The sequence below is a fragment of the Mobula hypostoma genome, chromosome 12 (genome assembly GCF_963921235.1).
Source record: "Mobula hypostoma chromosome 12, sMobHyp1.1, whole genome shotgun sequence".
Lineage (NCBI taxonomy): Eukaryota > Metazoa > Chordata > Chondrichthyes > Myliobatiformes > Myliobatidae > Mobula > Mobula hypostoma.
The window spans coordinates 21024294-21047320 of NC_086108.1; the positions used below are offsets into that span (position 1 = coordinate 21024294).

A 23027-nucleotide genomic window follows, 5' to 3' on the forward strand; every position below is an offset into this window, starting at 1 on the left:
ACAAATTACATAAAGGTAAACAATGGCTGATTACTACTAGAGCTAGTGTGAGAGTCTCATTCCAGTTCAGAAGGTCTTTTAAAATCAGGAAACATAATAGCGGGCAGGAATGGATTCTCAATATTCCTGGATTTCAGTGTTTTAAAAGGGATAGAGAGGTGGGAAAAGGGGAGGAGGGGTGGCATTACTGGTCAGGGATATGATTACAGCTACAAAAAGGGTGGGTAATGTAGTAGGATCCTCTTTTGAGTCAGTATGGGTGGAAGTCAGGAACAGGAAGGGAGCAGTTACTCTACTGGGGGTATTCTATAGACCCTCTGGTAGCAACAGAGATACCGAGGAGCAGATTGGGAGGCAGATTTTGGAAAGGTGCAAAAATAACAGTTGTTATCATGGGTGACTTTAACTTCCCTAATATTGATTGGCACCTGATTAGTTCCAACATTTTAGACGCGGCAGAGTTTGTTAAGTGCGTCCAGGATGGATTCCTGTCACAGTATGTTGACAGGCCAACTAGGGGGAATGCCATACTGGATCTAGTATTAGGTAACGAACCAGGTCAGGTCACAGATCTCTCAGTGGGTGAGCATCTGGGGGACAGTGATCACTGCTCCCTGGCCTTTAGCATTATCATGGAAAGGGACAGAATCAGAGAGGACAGGAAAATTTTTAATTGGGGAAGGGCAAATTATGAGGCTATAAGGCTAGAACTTGCAGGTGTGAATTGGGATGACGTTTTTGCAGGGAATCGTACAATGGACATGTGGTTAATGTTTAGGGATCTCTTGCAGGATGTTAGGGATAAATTTGTCCCGGTGAGGAAGATAAAGAATGGTAGGGTGAAGGAATCATGGGTGACAAGTGGGGTGGAAAATCTAGTCAGATGGAAGAAGGCAGCATACATGAGGTTTAGGAAGCAAGGATTAGCTAGGTCTATTAAATATAGGGTTGCAAGAAAGGAGCTTAAGAAGGGGTTGAGAAGAGCAAGGGGACATGAGAAGGCCTTGGCGAGTAGGGTAAAGGAAAACCCCAAGGCATTCTTCAATTATGTGAAGAACAAAAAGATGACAAGAGTGAAGGTAGGATCGATTAGACATAAAGGTTGGAAGATGTGCCTGCAGGCTGTGGAAGTGAGCGAGGCCCTCAATGAATACTTCGCTTCGGTATTCACCAATGAGAGGGAACTTGATGACGGTGGGGACAATATGAGTGAGGTTGATATTCTGGAGCATTTTGAAATTAAGGGAGAGCAGGTACTGGAGTTGTTAAAATACATTAGGACAGTTAAGTCCCCAGGGCCTGAGGGAATACTCCCCAGGCTGCTCCACGAGGCGAGAGAAGAGATTGCTAAGCATCTGGCTGGGATCTTTGTGTCCTCATTGTCCACAGGAATGGTACTGGAGGACTGGAGGGAGGCGAATGTTGTCCCCTTGTTCAAAAAAGGTAGTAAGGATAGTCCGGGTAATTATAGACCAGTGAGCCTTACATCTGTGCTGGGAAAGCCGTTGGAAAAGATTCTTAGAAATAGGATCTATGGGCATTTAGAGAATCATGGTCTGATCAGGGACAGTCAGCATGGCTTTGAGCGAAGGGCAGATAGTATCTAACAAGCCTGATAGAGTTCTTTGAGGAGGTGACCAGGCATATACATGAGGGTAGTGCAGTGGATGTGATCTGCATGGACTTTAGTAAGGCATTTGACAAGGTTCCACACGGTAGGCTTATTCAGAAAGTCAGAAGGCATGGGATCCAGGGAAGTTTAGCCACGTGGATTCAGAATTGGATTGCCCGCAGAAAGCAAAGGGTCGTGGTGGAGGGAGTACATTCGGATTGGAGGGTTGTGACTAGTGGTGTCCCACAAGGATCAGTTCTGGGACCTCTACTTTTCGTGATTTTTATTAACAAACTGGATGTGAGGGTAGAAGGGTGGGTTGGCAAGATTGCAGACGACACAAAGGTTGGTGGTGTTGTGGATAGTGTAGAGGACTGTCAAAGCTTGCAGAGAGACATTGACAGGATGTAGAAGTGGGCTGAGAAGTGGCAGATGGAGTTCAACCCGGAGAAGTGTGAGGTGGTACACTTTGGAAGGACAAACTCCAAGGCAGAGTACAAAGTAAATGGCAGGATACTTGGTAGTGTGGAGGAGCAGCGGGATCTCAGGGTACATGTCCACAGATCCCTGAAAGTTGCCTCACAGGTGGATAGGGTAGATAAGAAAGCTTATGGGGTGTTAGCTTTCATAAGTCGAGGTATAGAGTTTAAGAGTCGCAATGTAATGATGCAGCTCTATAAAACTCTGGTTAGACCACACTTGGGAGTACTGTGTCCAGTTCTGGTCACCTCACTATAGGAAGGATGTGGAAGCATTGGAAAGGGTACAGAAGAGATTTACCAGGATGCTGCCTGGTTTAGAAAGTATGCATTATGATCAGAGATTAAGGGAGCTAGGGCTTTACTCTTTGGAGAGAAGGAGGATGAGAGGAGACATGATAGAGGTGTACAAGATAACAAGAGGAATAGATAGAGTGGATAGCCAGCACCTCTTCCCCAGGGCACCACTGCTCAATACAAGAGGGCATGGCTTTAAGGTAAGGGGTGGGAAGTTCAAGGGGGATATTAGAGGAAGGTTTTTTACTCAGGGAGTGGTTAGTGCCTGGAATGCACTGCCTGAGTCAGTGGTGGAGGCAGATACACTAGTGAAATTTAAGAGACTACTAGACAGGTATATGGAAGAATTAAAGGTGGGGGGGGTTATATGGGAGGCAGGGTTTAAAGGTCAGCACAACATTGTGGGCCGAAGGGCCTGTACTGTGCTGTACTGTTCTATGTTCTATAAAGGCTTTGCAAGAGTTTTAGATGTTGCTTTGCAAAAAGCACATAATATTTCAAATTTTCTGAACTTTATCACAGAAAGTAGCAATTCACACCAATCTGAAAATCTGAAACTACTACACAATAGTCTATAATAAAGATACTTCACTGGGTTGTATACTGTAATGCACAATTCTCCTTAGAATGTGATCCTCTTGGAATTGCAATAATGATATTTCTACAGCACATATTCTGGAACCACAGTTTGAGAAATCGGTCAGCCATCAAAAACCACACCAACTAAGCAAGTTTTCAGGAAAGGGAAGCCAGTGTGTCCAATTTTGAATGACTCCACATCAAGTCAGTAAGTCACAAAGAAGTCTTTAGAATTTAGCTTCTGCTGTTCTATTTCAATTTTTTGTATTGTATATACCTTACTTGGGATGGGTAAAGTAAAATATATATCCATTATACGTTTTTCTAAAGCTGAACAATGTCCAAGATATAATCTTATTCTTCCCTTGGAGTATTGAGTTGAGTTTGCAAATGGCCCATATTAATGGAGAGTCTCAAATCCGACATCCACTGCTCATCAAACTGGGAGTACAACTTTATTTTTTTTTAGGAAAAGTAATGAAAAGTTTCAACTGTTCCACAAACCTACTCAAGGCATTGCTAACGACTAACCACCTCACAATACTGTAGCCCTAGGTATTGTTCAACATATGCAGTACCCTGAGGGAAAGTCATGTACATTGAAATCCACAAGGCAAAGTCTCTGCTTTACATTTGAATTGTTGAGCACACAAAACCTGGTATTATGCAGTCCAGTTTCTGGACACATAATAAGGCATAATAAACACAATTAAATTGCAAATTCTAGATTGCAACAAAAACCAAACTTCTAATTTGAAAGCATTTTGCAATAGACAATGACTTAAAATATCAAGCTGTTTAACCGTATTATGCTGCAGAATTTCTTAAGTATTAGAAAATGGAATCAATTGGTCAATGTTTACATTATTTTCCAAACAGAAACTATTTTTTGTTTTAATCTTTTTGACATATCTAGATTAAACATCAGTAAATGAAAACTGAATAAAGTGATTGCCTCATAACAATGGCATGAACATTATGGCCATGAAGGAAATGAGTGATAGGTGAAGGTTTAATTCTTTTGTTTCTTTTTTTAAATTTTATTTTTATTTGGATAAGGAGTTCACAATTATCATGTACTTTTTTCACACATATAACCTTTTCCATTTTTTAATATGTATAAAACTACAATTATTTATACATTCTTAAGTACACATTGAGATGATATAAAAGCAAAATAAGCATTTAAATAGATAATTATGTACTGTGGTAAATCTAACCTATTAGGCTAAGTAATGAAATTAGTTAAGAAAAATGGTAATAATAGTTTCCATACAACCCTTCTGGACCATTTCCACTGGTCCAAAATGTTGCATACAAGCCTATATACCAACCATTGTAGGTGTTTATATCCCAATTTGTTCGTGCTTGTTCCTGCCCGCAGACATAATTATCCAATCCCTATGTACTTATTTACTTAATTTTTTCATTTTTTTTTTATCCCTTTCCCAAATCTTTCCCTTTACTTGTGATAATTCTCTATTTTCCAAAAAAAAACAACAAACATTTAGACTAGGGGTACTTACGTTAGCAATATTACTGTGTTGATGAGAAGAGCAATATAAATCATTAGGAGAGTCATCTAAAGTCTGCTCGCATTGGGGTTATATATTCAATCCATTTATTCCAGATTTGATAAAATGTTTCTTTTTGAGTTCTCAGGGAGTAGGTCAACTTTTCCATTTTAAGTATTTCCAAGATAATTTCGTACCAATCTTCTAATGTAGGTGGTATTGGATTTAGCCATTTTCTAGTGATTGATTTCTTACTTGCCGCTAAGAGGGCCTGCAGTAACTTTATATCTTCCTTCTGTTCAAGGAACAATACATGCCCCAAATAGAGCGTCTCAAAGTTCAGAGGTATCTGGGACCTAAGTACCTTAACTAATGTTCTATGAATACCTTCCCAAAATAGACTTAATTTAGGGCAATCCCAGAAAATATGAAAATGATTTGCCTCCTTGGAGCCGCACCTTCTCCAACACATCACATTTGTATCTTTATATTTTTCCTGATATGGGGTCTTGAAGTATCTTATAATGTTTTTCCAACAATGTTCTCTCCAAGTCAAAGAATTAGTCGAGGACCATTGAAAGCTGCAGATTTTCCCCCAAGCCTCCTCTGAAAGTACCAACCCCGCTTCTTTCTCCCACTTCTCTTTAATATACAGTGTATTTACATTTTTAGCATGGGAGAGTGCATTATATAGGCGAGAAACTGATTTACTAGGTATTAAACTGCAAGCCGAATTCAGAATCTTGAAAAATTCTAATTCTACTGTTGATAGGTCTGTATATCTACAACTCTGGTTAACATAGTTTCGTATTTGAAGGTACCTAAAAAAGTCATTATGTTCTAGGCCATGTTTGTCCTGCAGGATTTGGAAACTTTGTAATACTCTTGTATCTATAAATGAGAGGTAGGTTGTAAGACCTTTCTTTATCCAAAGCTCAAATCTTTTATCTCCTCTGTTGGGAAGGAATTCGGTATCATATGCACACCATCTAAAGAGTTTTAGCATGTTATTAATTCCACATGAATTAACCACCTTCTGCCATACTTTTAATGTAAGATTTATCCAAGCATTATTAAATTTTTCCAACTGGGCCATCAATCCTTTGTCAGCTATTGAGGCCTGAAGAGGAAAACTGTCAACTAATCCAAATTCTATTTCCTTCCATCTAGCCTTATATTCCCTATTACACCAATATAACAGAGGGGTTATCTGTGAGGCATAAAAATAATTTCTCAGGCAAGGAAGAACCATACCTCCTCTTTCCTTCCCTAACTGTAAGGTGTTATATCGAATTCTAGGTTTCCTTCCTTGCCAAATGAAGCGGGAAATCCATTTGTCCCATTCCCTGAATTGATTATCATCCACCTCCACTGGTAAAGTACGGAAAAGATATAATAACCGAGGAAGAATATTCATTTTTATAGTATTTATCCTTGAATTTAAACTTAAAAAGGGGATAAGATTCCATCTATGCATATCTGCTTTTATCTCTGAGATTAATGGCCCATAATTTACCTGTGACAGTGTTGAAAGATCCTTCGGCAGGGTTATTCCTAAATATTTTAATGATTTAGCTTCCCACTTAAGATCGTATGTATCCTGCAATTTTTTGGATGGTGTATAATTTAGGGACATAACCTGCGTTTTCTTTACATTTATTTTATAACCTGATATTTTCCCAGAGTCATCCAACAGTGTAAACAATCCTATAAATGATTTTTCTGGTTCACTCAGATAGACCAAAACATCATCTGCGAATAACGCCACTTTCTGTTCAATCCCTGCCACCTTGATACCTTTTACGATTTCGCTCTGTCTTATTAGTTGGGCAAGTGGTTCAATATATAGCGCAAAAAGGAGAGGAGAAATTGGGCATCCCTGTCTCGTGCCTCTCTCTAAAATGAAGGAGTCAGAGAGGTCCCCATTTATCTTAATTCGGGCTGTTGGGCTGTCATACAGAGTCTGAATTACTTTAATAAACCTTTCTTGAAAGCCGAATCTTCCTAACACTCTGTATAGGAATGCCCAACTAACCGAATCAAAAGCTTTCTCAGCGTCCAATCCTACTACCATTGTCTCTGTCTCGTTCTTATTAACCTGTTCTAATATGTGCAGAGTTCTCCTTATGTTGTCCTGTGTTTGTCTTTGTTGAATAAATCCAGTCTGGTCTAAATGGATTAGGCCAGGTAAAAGCTTTTCCAATCTGCGCGCTAATATAGATGTAAATAGTTTGTAATCTAAATTAAGAACACTAATTGGCTGATAATTGCCACATTCTAGTTTATCTTTACCCTCTTTAGGAATAACTGAAATAATCGCTTCTCTCCAGGAAGGTGGAGTTTCTCCTCTCTGCAAGATCCAATTAAAGGTGTTAAGTAGTAATGGGGCTAACTGTGTCTTCAGGGACTTGTACCACTCTGAGGTAAACCCATCAGAACCCGGGGACTTCCCAGCCTTTAACCTAGAGATGGCCACGTTCAGTTCTTTGACAGTTACTGGTTCTAATAAACTTTCATTTTGTAAATCTGTAAGTTTAGGTAGATCTAAAAAATTCAATACACTGTCTATATAGGGCTCACTGGGGGCCCGGGGTTGGGAGTACAGCTCTCGATAATACGTTTCAAAACTCTCTTGAATTTTCCCTATTGTACTCTCCACAAGCTTTGTCTTTGGATTCTTTATTTTATGAATTGTATTGTCTGCTTGTTGTTTTCGTAATTTATATGCTAATAATCTAGCTGATTTACCTCCTACTTCATAATTCTTTTGTCTCAGGTAAAGAAAATTTCTTTGAGTTTCCAACGTATAAATATCATCAATTTCACTTTGGCAATTTCCTAATTTCCTGTTTTTGATTTGAATTACTTTTGTTGCTATCTCCAACTTGAAGTTGTTTTAATTTTCCTTGAAGGTCTGCTAATTTTTGTGCATTGATTTTTTTCATGTGAGTAGTAATGGAAATAATTTTCCCTCTCAGTACAGCTTTCAATGTATCCCATAAAATCACTGGTGATGTTTCTCCCGTGTCATTAAGGTTTAGATATTCTTTGATTTCTCCCCTTAATCTCTCCATTACTTTTGGGTTATTAAGTATATGTGAGTTTAGCCTCCACAGTGTTTTCCTCATTTTCCTTTCCAGGGTTAGAGACATAGAGACTGGGCTATGATCCGACAGATCAATTGTTGCAATATTACAGTTTTTTATCCTGAGTCTATCTGTATTAAAGATAAAGAAATAGTCTATCCTTGAATAGGCTGAATGAGGGAAAGAGTAATACGTATAATCTTTACTAGTAGGGTGTAATTCCCTCCAGACATCTATAATTCCCAACTCCTCCATCAATGAATTCACTTTCCGAGTCAGAGGTTTATTCTGAGTAACTATTCTTGAAGAATCTAATATAGGATTTAATCTAATATTAAAATCCCCTCCACAAATTACTACCCCTCGAGAACTGACCATTAGGTCAAAAATGTGTCTATAAAATAACCATTCACTACCTGGAGGAGCATAAACATTCAGCAATGTTATTTCTGTACCTTCTATTCTTCCTGTGATTTTTACAAACCGTCCTTCTTTGTCTCTAGTCTCTGAAATATGTTCATAATTAAGAGTACTTTATATTAAAGTAGCTACCCCTCTTTTGTGACTCAATTTATATGATGAATAAAATACATGCTTAAAGCCCATTCTTTTTAATTTTCCATGTTCAGATTGGCTCATATGTGTTTCCTGGAGGAAAGCTATTTGTGCCCTCTCTTTTTTCAATTTAGACATAATCTTATTTCTTTTAATTGGATTCAAAACCCCATTAACATTATAGGAAATTATTTTTACCAATTCAGTTTGCATTTTTCTCTAGTAGAAAAAAAGCACTCTCCTTTTCTAACCAAACAGTAAGCAATCCCTTCTCAACAGTAAACCAAGACATATAACCACACCCTAGACATTTCTGAACGTATAACATTTGAAAATTTTCCCCGACTTCCCACAGTGAGGCCTGAGCACTGACCCGCCTCAGTTCAGAGGGATAACCTCTATCTTCACCCTGTGTTAGAGGGCCCTCAGCAGTTTGAATAATCATAGAGAATTTTCTCCTATTTATGTCTCGACCATATTGCTATCATTCAAGTTATTCCGCCTAGATTATTTTCAGTTACCAGTTTTCATTTTACTTTTAATTCCGATTTACTCTTTTCAGTCATTTCTCTTAATTAATCTGTATTCTCTGTACATTCGCGTCTGAATATTTGCAGCTTTTCCTTGTAGTTTGACACTCTGCTTCGTGTGGAGCGTCCTCGCCCCACTAACTGCCACGACTTCTGCCGAATCCTCTCCAGTAGCGACTCCGGTTGGGTGATAACTTTAATAGGTAGTCCCCGGTCCGCCAGGTCCGACGTTGCCTCCTCCACCGTAGCGTAAGTTTTTGTCCCTTCGTCGTAAAAGACTCTCAGCCAAGCTGGATACAGGGTCTGGAATCTGATGTTGTTTTCCTTCAGGACTCTCCGTGTTTCCGTATATTCCTTCCGTCCGGCAAGAATCCCCGGTGCGTAGTCGTGGTCTAAACTGATTTTACAGTTGTTCCACATGAAACCTTTCTTTTGCCATGCTCTTTTAAGCACCTCTTCCTTCGTTCTGTGACTGAGAAATCTGATCAGAATCGATCTGGGCTGGGTGCCTGCCGGAGGCTGTGGTGTCAACGCACGGTGAGCCCTTTCTATCTGTAGATCTTTTGCGGCCGGTATATCAAGGTTCTCTCTAAGCAGCTTCTCCACGAAGGGAATCATCAATCCGGGTTTACGTTCGGTTCCTTCGGGAACTCCGTAGATCCTCACATTTTCCCTTCTCGAGCGGCCTTCTTGATCTATTAGTTTCCACTGGAGTTGGTCTTGTAGCTTCAGCATTTCTGCTATCACCTCCTCTGCATTTTGTAGCTTCTCTTCAATTCCAACAATCCTCGCTTCGGCTTCATCTATCCGCGAGTTAGTTTTTACTATTTCTCCTTTAATATCTTCCAGCTGTTTGCTGTTATCTTGTCGGAACTCGCGAATCTCTCCGAGAATCAAAGACAAAGTCACTGATTCCCCCTCATTATCTCCGTCCTGGTTTGCTGTGGAGAGCTAGGCCCTTCGCCTTGCTGCATCTCTTTATGTTTATCAGCCTTCAGAGCGGACTTTTTATTCTTGTTCTTAGACATCATCCTTGCCCCTTTTATTAATATAGTTATGCAATATTAAGTATTTGTCTAAATTCGATTTTGGGGCAGTTTACCTTCTTTTTTGTCGAGAGACCTTTTCCTTACGCTGCCATTCCCTTGATGACCCCTTAATTCTTTTGTTTCACCTGTCACTTAAAGGACAGAACATCAACCAGATTAAGAGCGATTAACTTCAGAGATATACATCAGTTAAACTGCCACATTTTGGAAGAGTTCACATTGTCTTGAACAGCACAAAGGCTATTAATAACTAACAGGCAAGTTGGAATAATACACAAAGCAAATCCACTTGTTGATTGTCTATCTACGGCCTCCTCTACAGTAAAGATGAAGCCACACTCAGGGTGGAGGAACAACACCTTATATTCCGTCTGGGTAGCCTCCAACCTGATGTCATGAACACTGACTTCTCAAACTTCCGCTAATGCCCACCTCCCCCTCGTACCCCATCTGTTATTTATTTATTTATATACACACATTCTTTTTCTCTCTCCTTTTTCTCCTTCTCACTGTACTCCTTGCCCATCCTCTGGGCTTCCCCCCTCCCCCTTTCCTTTTTCCCTAGGCCTCCTGTCCCATGATCCTCTAATAACCCTTTTGCCAATCACCTGTCCAGCTCTTGGCTCCATCCCTCCCCGTCCTGTCTTCTCCTATCATTTCGGATCTCCCCCTCCCCCTCTCAAATCTCTTACTAGCTCTTCTTTCAGTTAGTCCTGACAAAAGGTTTCGGCCCGAAACGTCGACTGTACCTCTTCCTAGAGAAGTTGCCTGGCCTGCTGCATTCACCAGAAACTTTTATGTGTGCCACTTAAGTTGCCTATGGTTTTAATTAGATACAATCATTGATGAATTTTCTAAAAGTATTTGATAAAGTTACAAAAGAAAGCTTTAAGTAAGTGAGCAATGTAATTCAAATCCAAACAGGATTAAAAATCAACTTGAAAATGGTTGCATTGCTAAAATCCAAAATTCGTAATCGAAAGAAACTCCTGTAGAGTTTCACAACATTTTGTTTGTTTTTTCATGTGTACAAAATTTTTGAATAGGTAGAATACTTACAAAATTGGCAGGCAACATCAAGGTTTACCAGTTGATCAAATCAGTGGAGCAAGACAGAATTCATGAAGATCTGAAACAATGAAACAAATTGGCTGATGTGATTGATGAATTTTATTCAACATGTCATATCTCTGAAACTATGTTAAAATTCAGACATATAGAAACCAGAAAGATTAGTTGATAGATACTGAGCAACACACCCAAAATGCTAGAGGAATTCAGCAGGTCAGGCAGCATCTATGGAGATGAATGAACACTCAATGTTTCTAGCTTCTGTCCTCTTCTTTTCCAGTCTTGAAGAAGGGTCTCACTCTGAAACCTCTTATATTTTCATTTAATCCTATGTGTTCTAAGGTCAAACACTCCCCTATTGGCGATTTTCTTACTTTGGTTCCTACTTGTGCCTTCTTCACCTTGTATATCTTTTATCATATTTCCCCAAACCTCCTTTGGTCCAAGGGAAACAAACTCACTCAATTAATTGTCTTTGCAGCAGTACTATAATGCAACACATAAAAATAGAAACAAAAACTGATTTACAGTAAGTGTATATATATATATATTAAATATTAAATTAAATAATAAGTGCAAAAATAGAAATTAAAAAGTGAGGTAGTGTTCATGGGTTCAAAGTCCATTCAGAAATCGGATGGCAGAGTTGAAGAAGCTTTTCCTGAATTGTTGAGTGTGCACCATCATGTTTCTGTACCTCCTTCCTGATGGTAGCAACGGCCTTTGCTCTTGCAATCCAGGAAAAGGCAAGTATCCATCACACCTTCTAAACCACCTTACACCTTAACTACCTGTGCTACCAGCTTCAACAAGGGAAGATAGGAGTTCCCCTAATCACCACTCCACCTAACAGCAGTGAACAATGGTCAGTCTGGGACTTTTCTAATGACACTCAGACTAGTGAGGCCCAAAGTTGCACCAGTGATGCGACTGGAGGCTGTGGGTGCCTCTGCTTTGATGGTTGGTACATTCTTTTCCACACCGCGCCCCCCCCCCCCAGATAAAGCCATCCGATGGGGAGGTCAGACACCATGGCCTTCCACCACTGTCAGATCTAACCAACCAGCAAATACTATCTGCTACTGTAATTTAAAGGCAAGGGTGCTTACTTTCTGGGCAATAGCACCTGTGCCATTTATACAATGGCCAAACCACCGCGCCCCCTGAACGGAATGCAATGGGTTTGCGGGGAAAGGACCAACTTATGGCTCCCAGGAGAGACAGCTAGCCGATGGAACACTCAACAAGGGAGCAGAAATTGGATGGGATGCTGCTTCCTGGTTTACCTTCTACCCCACATGCGAATGCTGAAAACCCTAGACCAGCACCCTTCTCTCCTACGGCAAAAGCGAGGAATTTCACAACCAGAGCGCTTCTGGATGATAGCTTTCTCCTTTTACAGGTGGGCCCACAATTCAAGGGAAATTATCAACCTGGCCACAGTTTTGGAGATGGCTAACAGTACCGCTAAGGTCATGGATGGCTCCAGAATCAGGTGAGGGCCATCACTGCTGAAATGATGGTGCTATGACAGACGGTTTTGCAGAACCCAATGGCCCCCGATTTTGTTCTGGCTGAAAAAGGAGGTACATGTGCCATTATAGGACAAGAATGCTGCACCTACATCCCAGGTGAATCAGAGAACATTACCTCTCTCTGTGTTCACATTCAAAAGAAGGTAAATAAAATCCAGGAAATTGGGGCTGACCTACATGGTTTTAGCTCAAAAGGGGGATGGTGGCCGTTCAGTGACATCTTCGCAGGATGGAGCAATATACTGCTACATTATGCTATCATCATCACGGGAGTACTCATACTTATTGAACTTTTCCGATGTTTCTGGCCTCTTGTCAGCCAGTGCTTCTGCCCTACACCCACAGGGATATTTATACAAAGAGGCCCCCTAGAAGGAAGGGGACCTCAGGGAGACCGAGGTGCAAATGATGAGGGTGAAGACTACAATGATGTGGAAAGCCTTTTGGCTTATCACAAGGGTTCCTACCCACCCTTCTTACACTAATACGAAAATTAAGATGTACAACAACCCTAACATTGATAATCCTGGTTGTCATTGAATGACAAAAGGAGGGAATGAGGAATTATATGCAGAATTAAAAGGTCTAAAACCTAACTGACTTATTGGCAGCTTGACAAGTCGTGCTGTGAAAATAATGTATGAACAAAGTAGTGTTTGTTGCATGAGAAAGCTTCTCCGTCTACCCTGATCAAGGTATATATGTGATAACGAATGTATATCAGCAGCCCAGACTGTACTTGGGAGCTATGCACCCTCTAAGCTGTGCACGTGTGCACGCGCACACACGTTTTTCAAATAGCACACAAAGGAAATTAATGTGCACACAAAAGGTTAGTTACCTAAAATAATATAGTAATTAATAATTACACTTATTGAAAATAATCTTTCAGCTAAATGTTAACTAGTTAGTCGGTTTTTCAAATACCACAATACACGTCACTAATTTACGTCACCTCACCTTTCATGTTCTGGTTTGTACAGCTGCATCACGGCGGCAGCCATCCTTGGCAGACAGTGTTCATATCATAAAGTTTACAAAGATCTGATTCAAATCCTATACTTAGTTTTACTAAGTTTTTTTTGAAAAAAATATTGATTCACTATGTCGAATTCAAAAAAGGGCATGAAGGGCATGAAGTGCAAAAAAACTGCAAATTTGTTTGAAGTGGAACGGCTTAACAAAATAGTAGAAATTGCTACACCGAAAGCTCACGAGGTCATGAACATTCAGCTACGAGAAATATTTATGTATGATTCAGAAACTGGAGTTATCTGTTTGATTTGTCGTGATGCGAAAGTCGCTGGAGAATTTGCTAATGGAAAGAAGTCGGATGGTATTTGGAAACGACTTTTTGAACCGTTATTTGGCAAGTAAATCGCATTTGGACGGTGTACAAAAGTTAATGCCTTATGTCTAAAATTTCATGATTTTCTAGGTGAAAATACTGTAATAGTTAGACAGTTTAATGATTTCAAATTTTCCGTGCAAGAAAAAATTAAATCCAAACTGATTTCAAACTTTGCTCAAATGGTGGCATTTGTACTTCAAAATGAACAGTTTTGTGACCTTGCACAGTTGATGGACATTGGGGGAACCTTTCTTACATCTAGTGCTGACTGTGAACGAGGTTTTAGCCTAATGAATCAACTCAAAAACAAGCTAAGAAACCGTTTAGGTGAACGTCATTTGGATATATTAATGAGAATCAAAAGCAATCAATTGGATGGAAGTTCTATTAGTCTAGATAGAATCTACAAAGAATGGGTAAATGCCAAAGACAGGAGAGAGAAAAAATAACTGAGTAAATTAAACATGTGTTACTTTGTTGTTATTCTGAGCAATGTTAAGTCAAATATTTTGTAAACCTACATAAACTGTGCCATGTGCGCATTCAGTGCGCACATACTTTTGTCACAGCAAAAAAAATATGCACAACGTAAGATTTTTGTGCACACTGACTACTAAAAATTAGAGGGAACATTGCTTGGGAGCTTGCTTGGGAGCTTACTTGGGTTGCAGATTTTCCCAGGTTCTGTGAACGGGGACTCTGTAGTTCAACTGAGCGACACGATCTTGCTAATAAACAGTATGTAATTTTAAGTAAAATGTGTTTGACAATTATGCCCTGGGTCTAAACCTAAAGGCCTCTGGTAGACAGGCAGATCGACAACTGGGTATTTTTTAAGCAGAGATTAATAGGGTCTTAATTAGTAAGGGCATCAAAGGTTATTGGGAGAGGGCAGGAGAATGGGGTTGAGAAAGTAACTAAATCAACCACGATCGAATGAAGGAGCACACTCAATGGGCTGAATGGTCAAATTCTGCTCCTATGTCTTACGGTCTTATGAATGTGTAGTTATAAGACCATAACATTGTATTCAACATTATACTGAAAATTATTGACTCAAACTGCTCACCAGCCACCAAGACAAAACAAAATTGGTCCCTTAGAAAATCAGAGTGGACAGTTATGTGCGGAGCCAAAAGAGATGGGGGAGATTCTCAACAATTTATTTTCTTCAGTATTCACTAAGGAAAAGGATATTGAATTGTGTAAGATAAGGGAAACAGGTAGGGTAGTTATGGAAACTATGAGGATTAAAGAAGAGGAAGTACTGGTGCTTTTAAGGAATATAAAAGTGGATAAGTCTCCGGGTCCTGACAGGATATTCCCTAGGACCTTGAGGGAAGTTAGTGTAGAAATAGCAGGGGCTCTGACAGAAATATTTCAAATGTCATTAGAAATAGGGATGGTGCCGGAGGACTGACGTATTGCTTATGTTGTTTCATTGTTTTTCATAGTCATAGTAGTAGTCATACTTTATTAATCCTGGGGGAAATTGGTTTTTGTTACAGTTGCTCCATAAATAATAAATAGTAATAGAACCGTAAATAGTTATATAGTAATATGTAAATTATGCCAGTAAATTATGAAATAAGTCCAGGACCAGCCTATTGGTTCAGGATGTCTGACCCTGCAAGGGAGGAGTTGTAAAGTTTGATGGCCACAGGCAGGAATGACTTCCTATGACGCTCTGTACTGCATCTCGGTGGAATGAGTCTCTGGCTGAATGTACTCCTGTGCCCACCTAGTACATTATGTAGTGGATAGGAGACATTGACCAAGATGGCATGCAACTTAGACAGCATCCTCTTTTCAGACACCACCGTGAAAAGGATTCTAAGAGTAAACCTAGCAATTATCAGCCTGTGAGTTTGATGTCAGTGGTGGGTAAATTGATAGAAAGTATTCTTAGAGATGTTATCTATAATTATCTGGATAGACCGGGTCTGATTAGGAACAGTCAACATGGATTTGTGCGTGGAAGGTCATGTTTGACAAATCTTATTGAATTTTTTGAAGAGGTTACTAGGAAAGTTGACGAGGGTAAAGCGGTGGATGTTGTCTATATGGACTTCAGTAAGGCCATTGACAAGGTTCCACACAGAAGGTTAGTTAGGAAGGTTCAATCGTTAGGTATTAATATTGAAGTAGTAAAATGGATTCAGCAGCGGCTGAATGGGAGACGCCAGAGAGTAGTGGTGGATAACTGTTTGTCAGATTGGAGGCCGGTAACTAGTAACATGCCTCAGGGATCTGGGTCAATGTTGTTTGTCATATACATTAATGATCTGGATGATGGGGTGGTAAATTAGATTATTATGTATGTAGCTGATACTAAGATAGGTGGAGTTGTGGATAATGAAGTAGGTTTTCAAAGCCTGCAGAGAGATTTAGGCCAGTTAGAAGAGTGGGCTGAAAGATGGCAGATGGAGTTTAATGCTGATAAATGTGAGGTGCTACATGTTGGTAGGCCTAATCAAAATAGGACATACATGGTAAATGGTAGGGCATTGAAGAATGCAGTAGAACACAGGGATCTAGGAATAATGGTGCATAGTTCCCTGAAGGTGGTGTCTCATGTGGGTAGGGTGGTGAAGAAAGCTTTTGGTATGCTGGCCTTTATAAATCAGAGCATTGAGTATAGGAGTTGGGATGTAATCTTGAAATTGTACAAGGCATTGGTAAAGCCAAGTTTGGACTATTGTGTACAGTTCTGTTTACCGAATTATAGGAAAGATGTCAACAAAATTGAGAGAGTACAGAGAAGATTTACTAGAATGTTACCTGGGTTTCATCACCTAAGTTACAGAGAAAGGTTGAACAAGTTGGGTCTTTAGTCTTTGGAGCGTAGAAGGTTGAGGGGGGACTTGATAGAGGTATTTAAAATTACGAGGGGGATAGATGGAGTTGACGTGGATAGGCTTTTTCTATTGAGAGGGGGGGAGATTCGAACAAGAGGACATGAGTTGAGAGTTAAAGGGCAAAAGTTTAGGAGTAACATGAGGGTGAACTTCTTTACTCAGAGTGGTAACTGTGTGGAACGAGCTTCCAGCAGAAGTGGTTGAGGGAGGTTCGATGTTGTCATTTAAAGTTAAATTGGATAGCTATATGGACAGGAAAGGAATGGAGGGTTATGGACTGGGTGAGAGTAAGAGTTCGGCACGGACTAGAAGGGCCGAGATGGCCTGTTTCCGTGCTGTAATTGTTATATGGTTATATTATAGCAATTGTGAAGGATCATAAATCAAAAAAAACCTTCAAATCTATACTTGGAAACTTGTTTGTAACAATCAAATTTGTTCTAATGAAATAATGTGCAATTAGTCCAAGGAAGTAATTGAGAGAAGCAAAAACAGAAAGTCTTGGAAGCATTCAGAAATTCAAGCAACATTGTTGAGGACAGAAATAATGAGTCAATATTTCAAGTCAAAGACCCTTCATCAGAACTGTAAAACAAAAAGTTAATGTGCTTTTCAATTCCAAGGTAGTAGGGAAATGGAAAAATGAAAACAAAATATGTAAAATGTTCAAAAAAGGATGCATATTAAATTGTTAAGATAACTGTATGAGGCACTGGCACCAATATTTTATGAGTATTCCATAAGGAAAAGCTGACAAAAGTAATTCTGCTCAGATTTCAATGACTGCAATGCGTCTTTATTGCTCCTTGAGTTACAGAGTCCCTTGAAGCTTCACAGTAACACACACAAGCCAAACCTCTATCAAAGATAGAAACAACAGGTAAAATCAATTGGTGCGATCTTTCATTGATTCTATTATGGTTACTACCCTATTAAGGATTTATTCAGTATTTCTGAAAGAAAATGAATCTTGGGTTTGTCTATGGTGGCATACATGTACTTTGATAATAAATATACTTTGAACTTTGAATATCTATACTTCATTTAAGTACCATCTAAAAACGTGAAAGATGTGGCAAAAAAGAATTTTGGAAATACAGTAATTAAGGCTTACAATTTAAAAGATTGCCAAGTAGTGGAGTACACAAAAGGCCATACTTGGATTTCTGTTGAAGGGTCTCAGCCCAAAAAGTCAACTGTTTATTCTTCTCCACAAATGCTGCCTGACCTGCTGAATTTTTCTGCATTTTGTGTGTGCTGCTCTACACACAGAAATAAAATTTTCCAGAATTGCACATCACATATCTGTTATTTGGTACATTATGCAGCCCGATTAGTAACATTAATATCTATTCAAACTAAACAGCTTGAAAAACATTTAAAAAACAGATGTGCTGTAATCGACTTCCAATTTCACTCCTTCTTAACATTATAAAATTCTGTATTTGTCAGCAATGCCAATGAGATAAATATGGGCCCAATATGTTCAATAATTTCTATTGTAGACTGTGGAGGTTCCACATAGAGAGGGTAGGAAAGTTAATCAATTATTTCCCTACGACAAGTTGACATGCTCTTACTAGAACTGGAAACAATGCTAGTAATACCATGTCAGTGATACATTTCAGCTCAATCTGGAAAGACAAGATATTTGGAAAGATGTTCCAAAGGTAAATCAAAACTCTGCTTTAATATATACCTTTAGAATTGCCTATTTTGCGGGATTTCAGTATTATACTAGAGCTTTGCTGTTGCACACATTTTTTTTCAGATTTATATTCAGAATTTTGATAGTTTTGGGGGGGGGAACGTCGACTCAGACCATGAGAGGCCTGCGTCGGGCATTTTCATGCCTTACAAGGCGCAGATTGGAAGTCTGTGTGGGGCACCACTCCTCGCACAGAGTACAGCAATGTGTGATGAAGTGCCTTGCTCAAGGGCACAAACATGCTGCCACAGCTGAGGATCGAACTAGCAACCTTGAGGTAACTAGACGAATGCCTTAACCACTTGGCCACGTGCCCAACGTGATAGTTTTAAGCCACTGGATAAAGTGCTTGAAATCTGAAAGAAACTGTGAAAGAAGCTGACAAGAAATCTGTGCTTTCAAATAAACATAATGGATTCATTATGAGGAGGGGCTTTTGTCAACATGGTCATATTTAACTATTTGGAACAGTGCATCTGCGAACAGCCAATAACTATCAGGATCCAACTTGGCAGCAAACACATTAAAAGTAAAATGCTACACATTGTCAAAAATTCAAAATAATAATTAACATATCAAGCAGCAAATGGAGAAAGTAGAAAAGTCAATGACATTATGTCAAGACTGGAATATTTTGCAGATAATAACAGGTTTGAAAGCAAAACACTGACCCTGGTAACCAGGAGAAATACAAAGACAGGCAGGAATAGCAAAAGAAAGATCATGAAGAGAAACCTGCCAGTGACTTTAAAAACAGTAGAAACATATTTACAATTATACTGGGGGGAGAAAAGCGAGGTTCAAGGGTAAGGTAAACTGATGTCAATGATATTGTAAATGAAAACAAGCAGTGACAGAAATGAATCACTGTTTCCACTACAAGAGGACAAAGACATGCTTAACATTCCAACAAAGCTTAACATTGTCTCGGAATCAGAGACTCAACACAACAACAGCCAATAAAATTCATCGCCCAATTGCAATAAATTCCCAGGATAAGCAGATTCTACTTAACATATTAAAGTTGGCAGAGGAGAATGTGGTATAGTCTTCCAGTTTTCTTCATTACTAAGTGTTTTAGACCGAAACATTTCATTTGTGTTCTGTGCTTAAGAAAGTTGAGAGAAAGCAGCCTAGGAATTATACACTTAGTGGCCACTTTATTAGGTATACCTATACACCTGCGCTTTACTGCAAATATACAATCAGCCAATCATGTGGCAGCAACTCAATGCATAAAAGCATGCATACTTGGTCAAGAGTTTTAGTTGTACCAAACATCAAAAATGGGGAAGAAATGTGATCGAACTGATTTTGACCATGGAATAATTGTTGGTGCCAGATGGAGTGGTTTGAGTATCTCAATGTGCTGATCTCCTGGGATTTTCACATACTACAGTCTCTGGAGTTTACAGAGAATGGTACGAAGAATGGTGCGATAAAAAGAAACATCCAGTGAGCAGCATTTCTGTTAATGAGGTCAGAGGAGAATTGTGCCGTATTGTATGACGTAGGCCATGATTGTTCTTAGTAAATTTTTCTACAGAAGTGGCTTGCCATTGCCTTCTTCTGGGCAGTGTCATTATCAATACTCTTCAGAGATTGTGCGCCTGGCATTGGCAGTTGCATTACCAGGACATGATATGCACCAGTTGCACATACAACCATCCATCACCTGTTCCAATGGCTTTATGTGACCCTAATTGGGGCACCAAGCAGGTGCTACACCTTGCTCAAGGGTGATCTTCAGACTAGCAAAAAGGAAGGAGTGCCTTACACCTCCTTTGCCACCCTGACAGAAAATTACTTGTCTATAATGAAATAACTTGAAAGATTTCAGCTCATCAAACTAAGCATTTTAAAGGATCAGGCACGAGTGACTAGATGAATTTAAAGAAATTACTCAAATAGTTGACAAAGAAAATGCCTATTTACCTAGATTTCAGAAGGCATTTGACAATGCCCCACATAGCAGCTACATTTGAAACTCCTAATCTACAGGAATATTATTGACCTGGTTGGAATAGGCTTGCAGGAAAATGTGGTTGATGTTGCAAATATTCACTTTATTAATTACCAACATATATGAACTGGAAATCCACAAAATTCAAATTAGATAATGACTGAAAAAAAGGGACATTTTAGGTTGGATAGATTGAAGGGTTAAATTACAACATAGTAAAAGGTTAGGTAAAAGGTTAAAAGATTGGTAGAACAATTTAAGTGCTGGTACATGCAAGAATTTAAAATAATAACTAACATATCAAGCGGCAAATGGAGAAAGTAGAAAAGTCAATGACATTGTGTCAAGACTGGAATATTTTGCCTGAAGAAACACATTTAAACAATGGAAAGATGGAAGCAGGTGTAGAGGGTATCCCATAAATATGGACTCTTAAATTAGACAAACTTATATAAAAAAAAGAAATACTAACCTTTACACCAGAAGGATTCAAATAGAAGAGGATTAATGTTATATGCAACTATGTTTACAGCACTGGTGCTATTCTGGGCACAGCATCTTAGGAAGGTATGTTAGCCTAGGAGAAGGTGCAAAATGATATTTGGGTTCTCAAAATATACAATGAGTAATAAATTTATCCTACACGAAGACAAGAGGTGATTTGATCAAAACTTTCAGAATATTAATATGTGGAAGTACTTCCAGAAAATTAAGTTCAGCATATTGAAATTAAAACTTGGACTCTCAATAATTCTATTAGGAAACTTTTTTTAAAAAGTGATACACAAAAGGACGGTAGCTATTTCAACATTTTCCCCACCGACTTCAACTGGCCTCAAATGAATTGTTAATTTTAAACTGATGATTGGTTTATTAGTGTCACATGTACCAAGATATAGTGAAAAGCTTTTCTTTGCATGCTATCCACACAGATAATCCTATACACAAGATTAAGGTTGTACAAAAGGAAAACACCAGAATGCAGAAAATAATGTTATAGTTAATGGATAAGATATAGAATAGGTAGACAAATAATATGCAAAGATCATGACTGAGAGATCAAGGGTCTATCTTTGTCATATTAGAAAGTCCATTCACAGGTCTTAAAAGTAGGTTAGAAGGTGGCCAACTTCTACCTTATGGGAAGGGGGAGGAGTGAATGATCAAGGTCAATGGAGTCATTGATTACGACTGAAACAGAAAATGTAGACAGAGCCAATTGTGGGTTGTGGTACCAATTTCCAAAATAGATTTGGGCTGCATTCACAACTCCATGCAATTTCTAGTGGTCTTTTGCAGAACAGTGGCATCCAACCTGTGATGCATTTGATAGAATACTTTATATGGTCAACTGTAAACACTGGTGGGGATCATCAGGAACATGCAAATTTTCTTAGTCTTCTGAAGAAGTAGAGTTGCCGGTATGCTTGTTTACTTTCTTGGCTTTGCACCCACATAGCTGGACCAGAACACCATATGGAACTAATAGATTTTTTTTAAGTAAACTAAATTAAGAGATGTGAAGATGAAAGAGTGCTCATGGAATTTGATCAACCGTCGGCCAGCTCTGAATAACAGCTTGAGAGGTTCATTTGTTCTGATCTTTCTAGTAAACATAGATAGGGGGGAAAGGGAGGAAAGAAAATTAAGGTCCATAATAAGGCAGAAGTCACAGGAATTAAATGACTGAAGATTATGATGCAGGATAAATGTGGATGGTTATATAATGTGCCCAGAATTGCTCTGACTTCTTGAAGTGTGTTTGAACCAGGACTTTATTATAATATTCACATGCTTTCTTCCAGTGAATACTTCCAAAGGCCAGTGTTCTAATAATCATATATTTTCCGGTGTCCATAATATTTGATGACATGTACATGGAACTCATGCTTCAACCATGGAATCAGATTTGATCAACCCACTGTTACTCCAGGAAAGACTGCCCTCAATCCAGTGTAATCATCACAAGAATCAATATTCTCAGCTGATGTGCAATAACATTTGAAGCAGCTAATTATGAAATAAAATTACTCAACTCAATGGTAAACTCAGAAATCAGGAAATACAGTTTCTGTTAAACTAAAATGTTTTTTTTTGCCCTCCACAGATGCTTCAGAGGCTAAACATATCCACCATTATCAGTTTCTATTTCTTTTGCAAATTACATGTTCTCAGCAGTCTCTTAACATGAAGTCTGTTACACATTTCTGTAAAGTTATGCATGTGAATTGCAAGAAGTTCAAACAAATCATTTAGTTTATTAAGAGTGCTCACAGAACATCTCTGAAGTTTTCTATAAATACTCCTTTCACTGACAGCCTTAACAATTATTGTTTACAACCACCAGTGTGGTTGTATACTACATTGAACTACATTGTGGTTGTACACTACATTCCCCTTCCCACTTCCACCACATACAAAACTAAACTCATAGCCAAATTTTATAAATTTATCAAAGATATAGGCACTTTTTAATATATTTACAGTGGTCCTCATACTGCCTTGATGAAACTTGAATACAATATTCCAAGTGCGGTCTAGCCAGTGTTTTACAGAGCTGTAATTTTATCTTGGAGCTCTTGAACTCATTTCCCAGACTAAGGAAAACCAATACACTGTACACCTTATAACAATCCTATCAATTTACGTGGTAACTTTGAGGGATCTATGGACATGGACTCCAAGATCCCTCTGTTCCTCTGAACAGCTAAGAACCCTGCCATTAACTCCATATTCCACATTCAAATTCCAGCTTCCAAATTAAAACACTTTACACTTTTCTGGGTTTTACTCTATCTGCCACTTCTCAGCCCAGTACTGCATCTTGTCAATATATCAAT

General features: G+C 38.9%; 1 protein-coding gene across 7 annotated transcripts in view; it reads right to left on the reverse strand.

Annotated features, from left to right (window-relative positions):
* Positions 1-23027, reverse strand: part of ralgps2 (Ral GEF with PH domain and SH3 binding motif 2) — a 566060-nt gene that overhangs the window by 505233 nt on the left and 37800 nt on the right. For all 7 annotated transcript variants that reach the window (XM_063063724.1, XM_063063722.1, XM_063063726.1 and 4 more), the window contains exon 2: positions 10761-10830. The gene's annotated coding sequence lies outside the window, so the exon portion shown is untranslated. The remainder of the gene's footprint in view (positions 1-10760; positions 10831-23027) is intronic.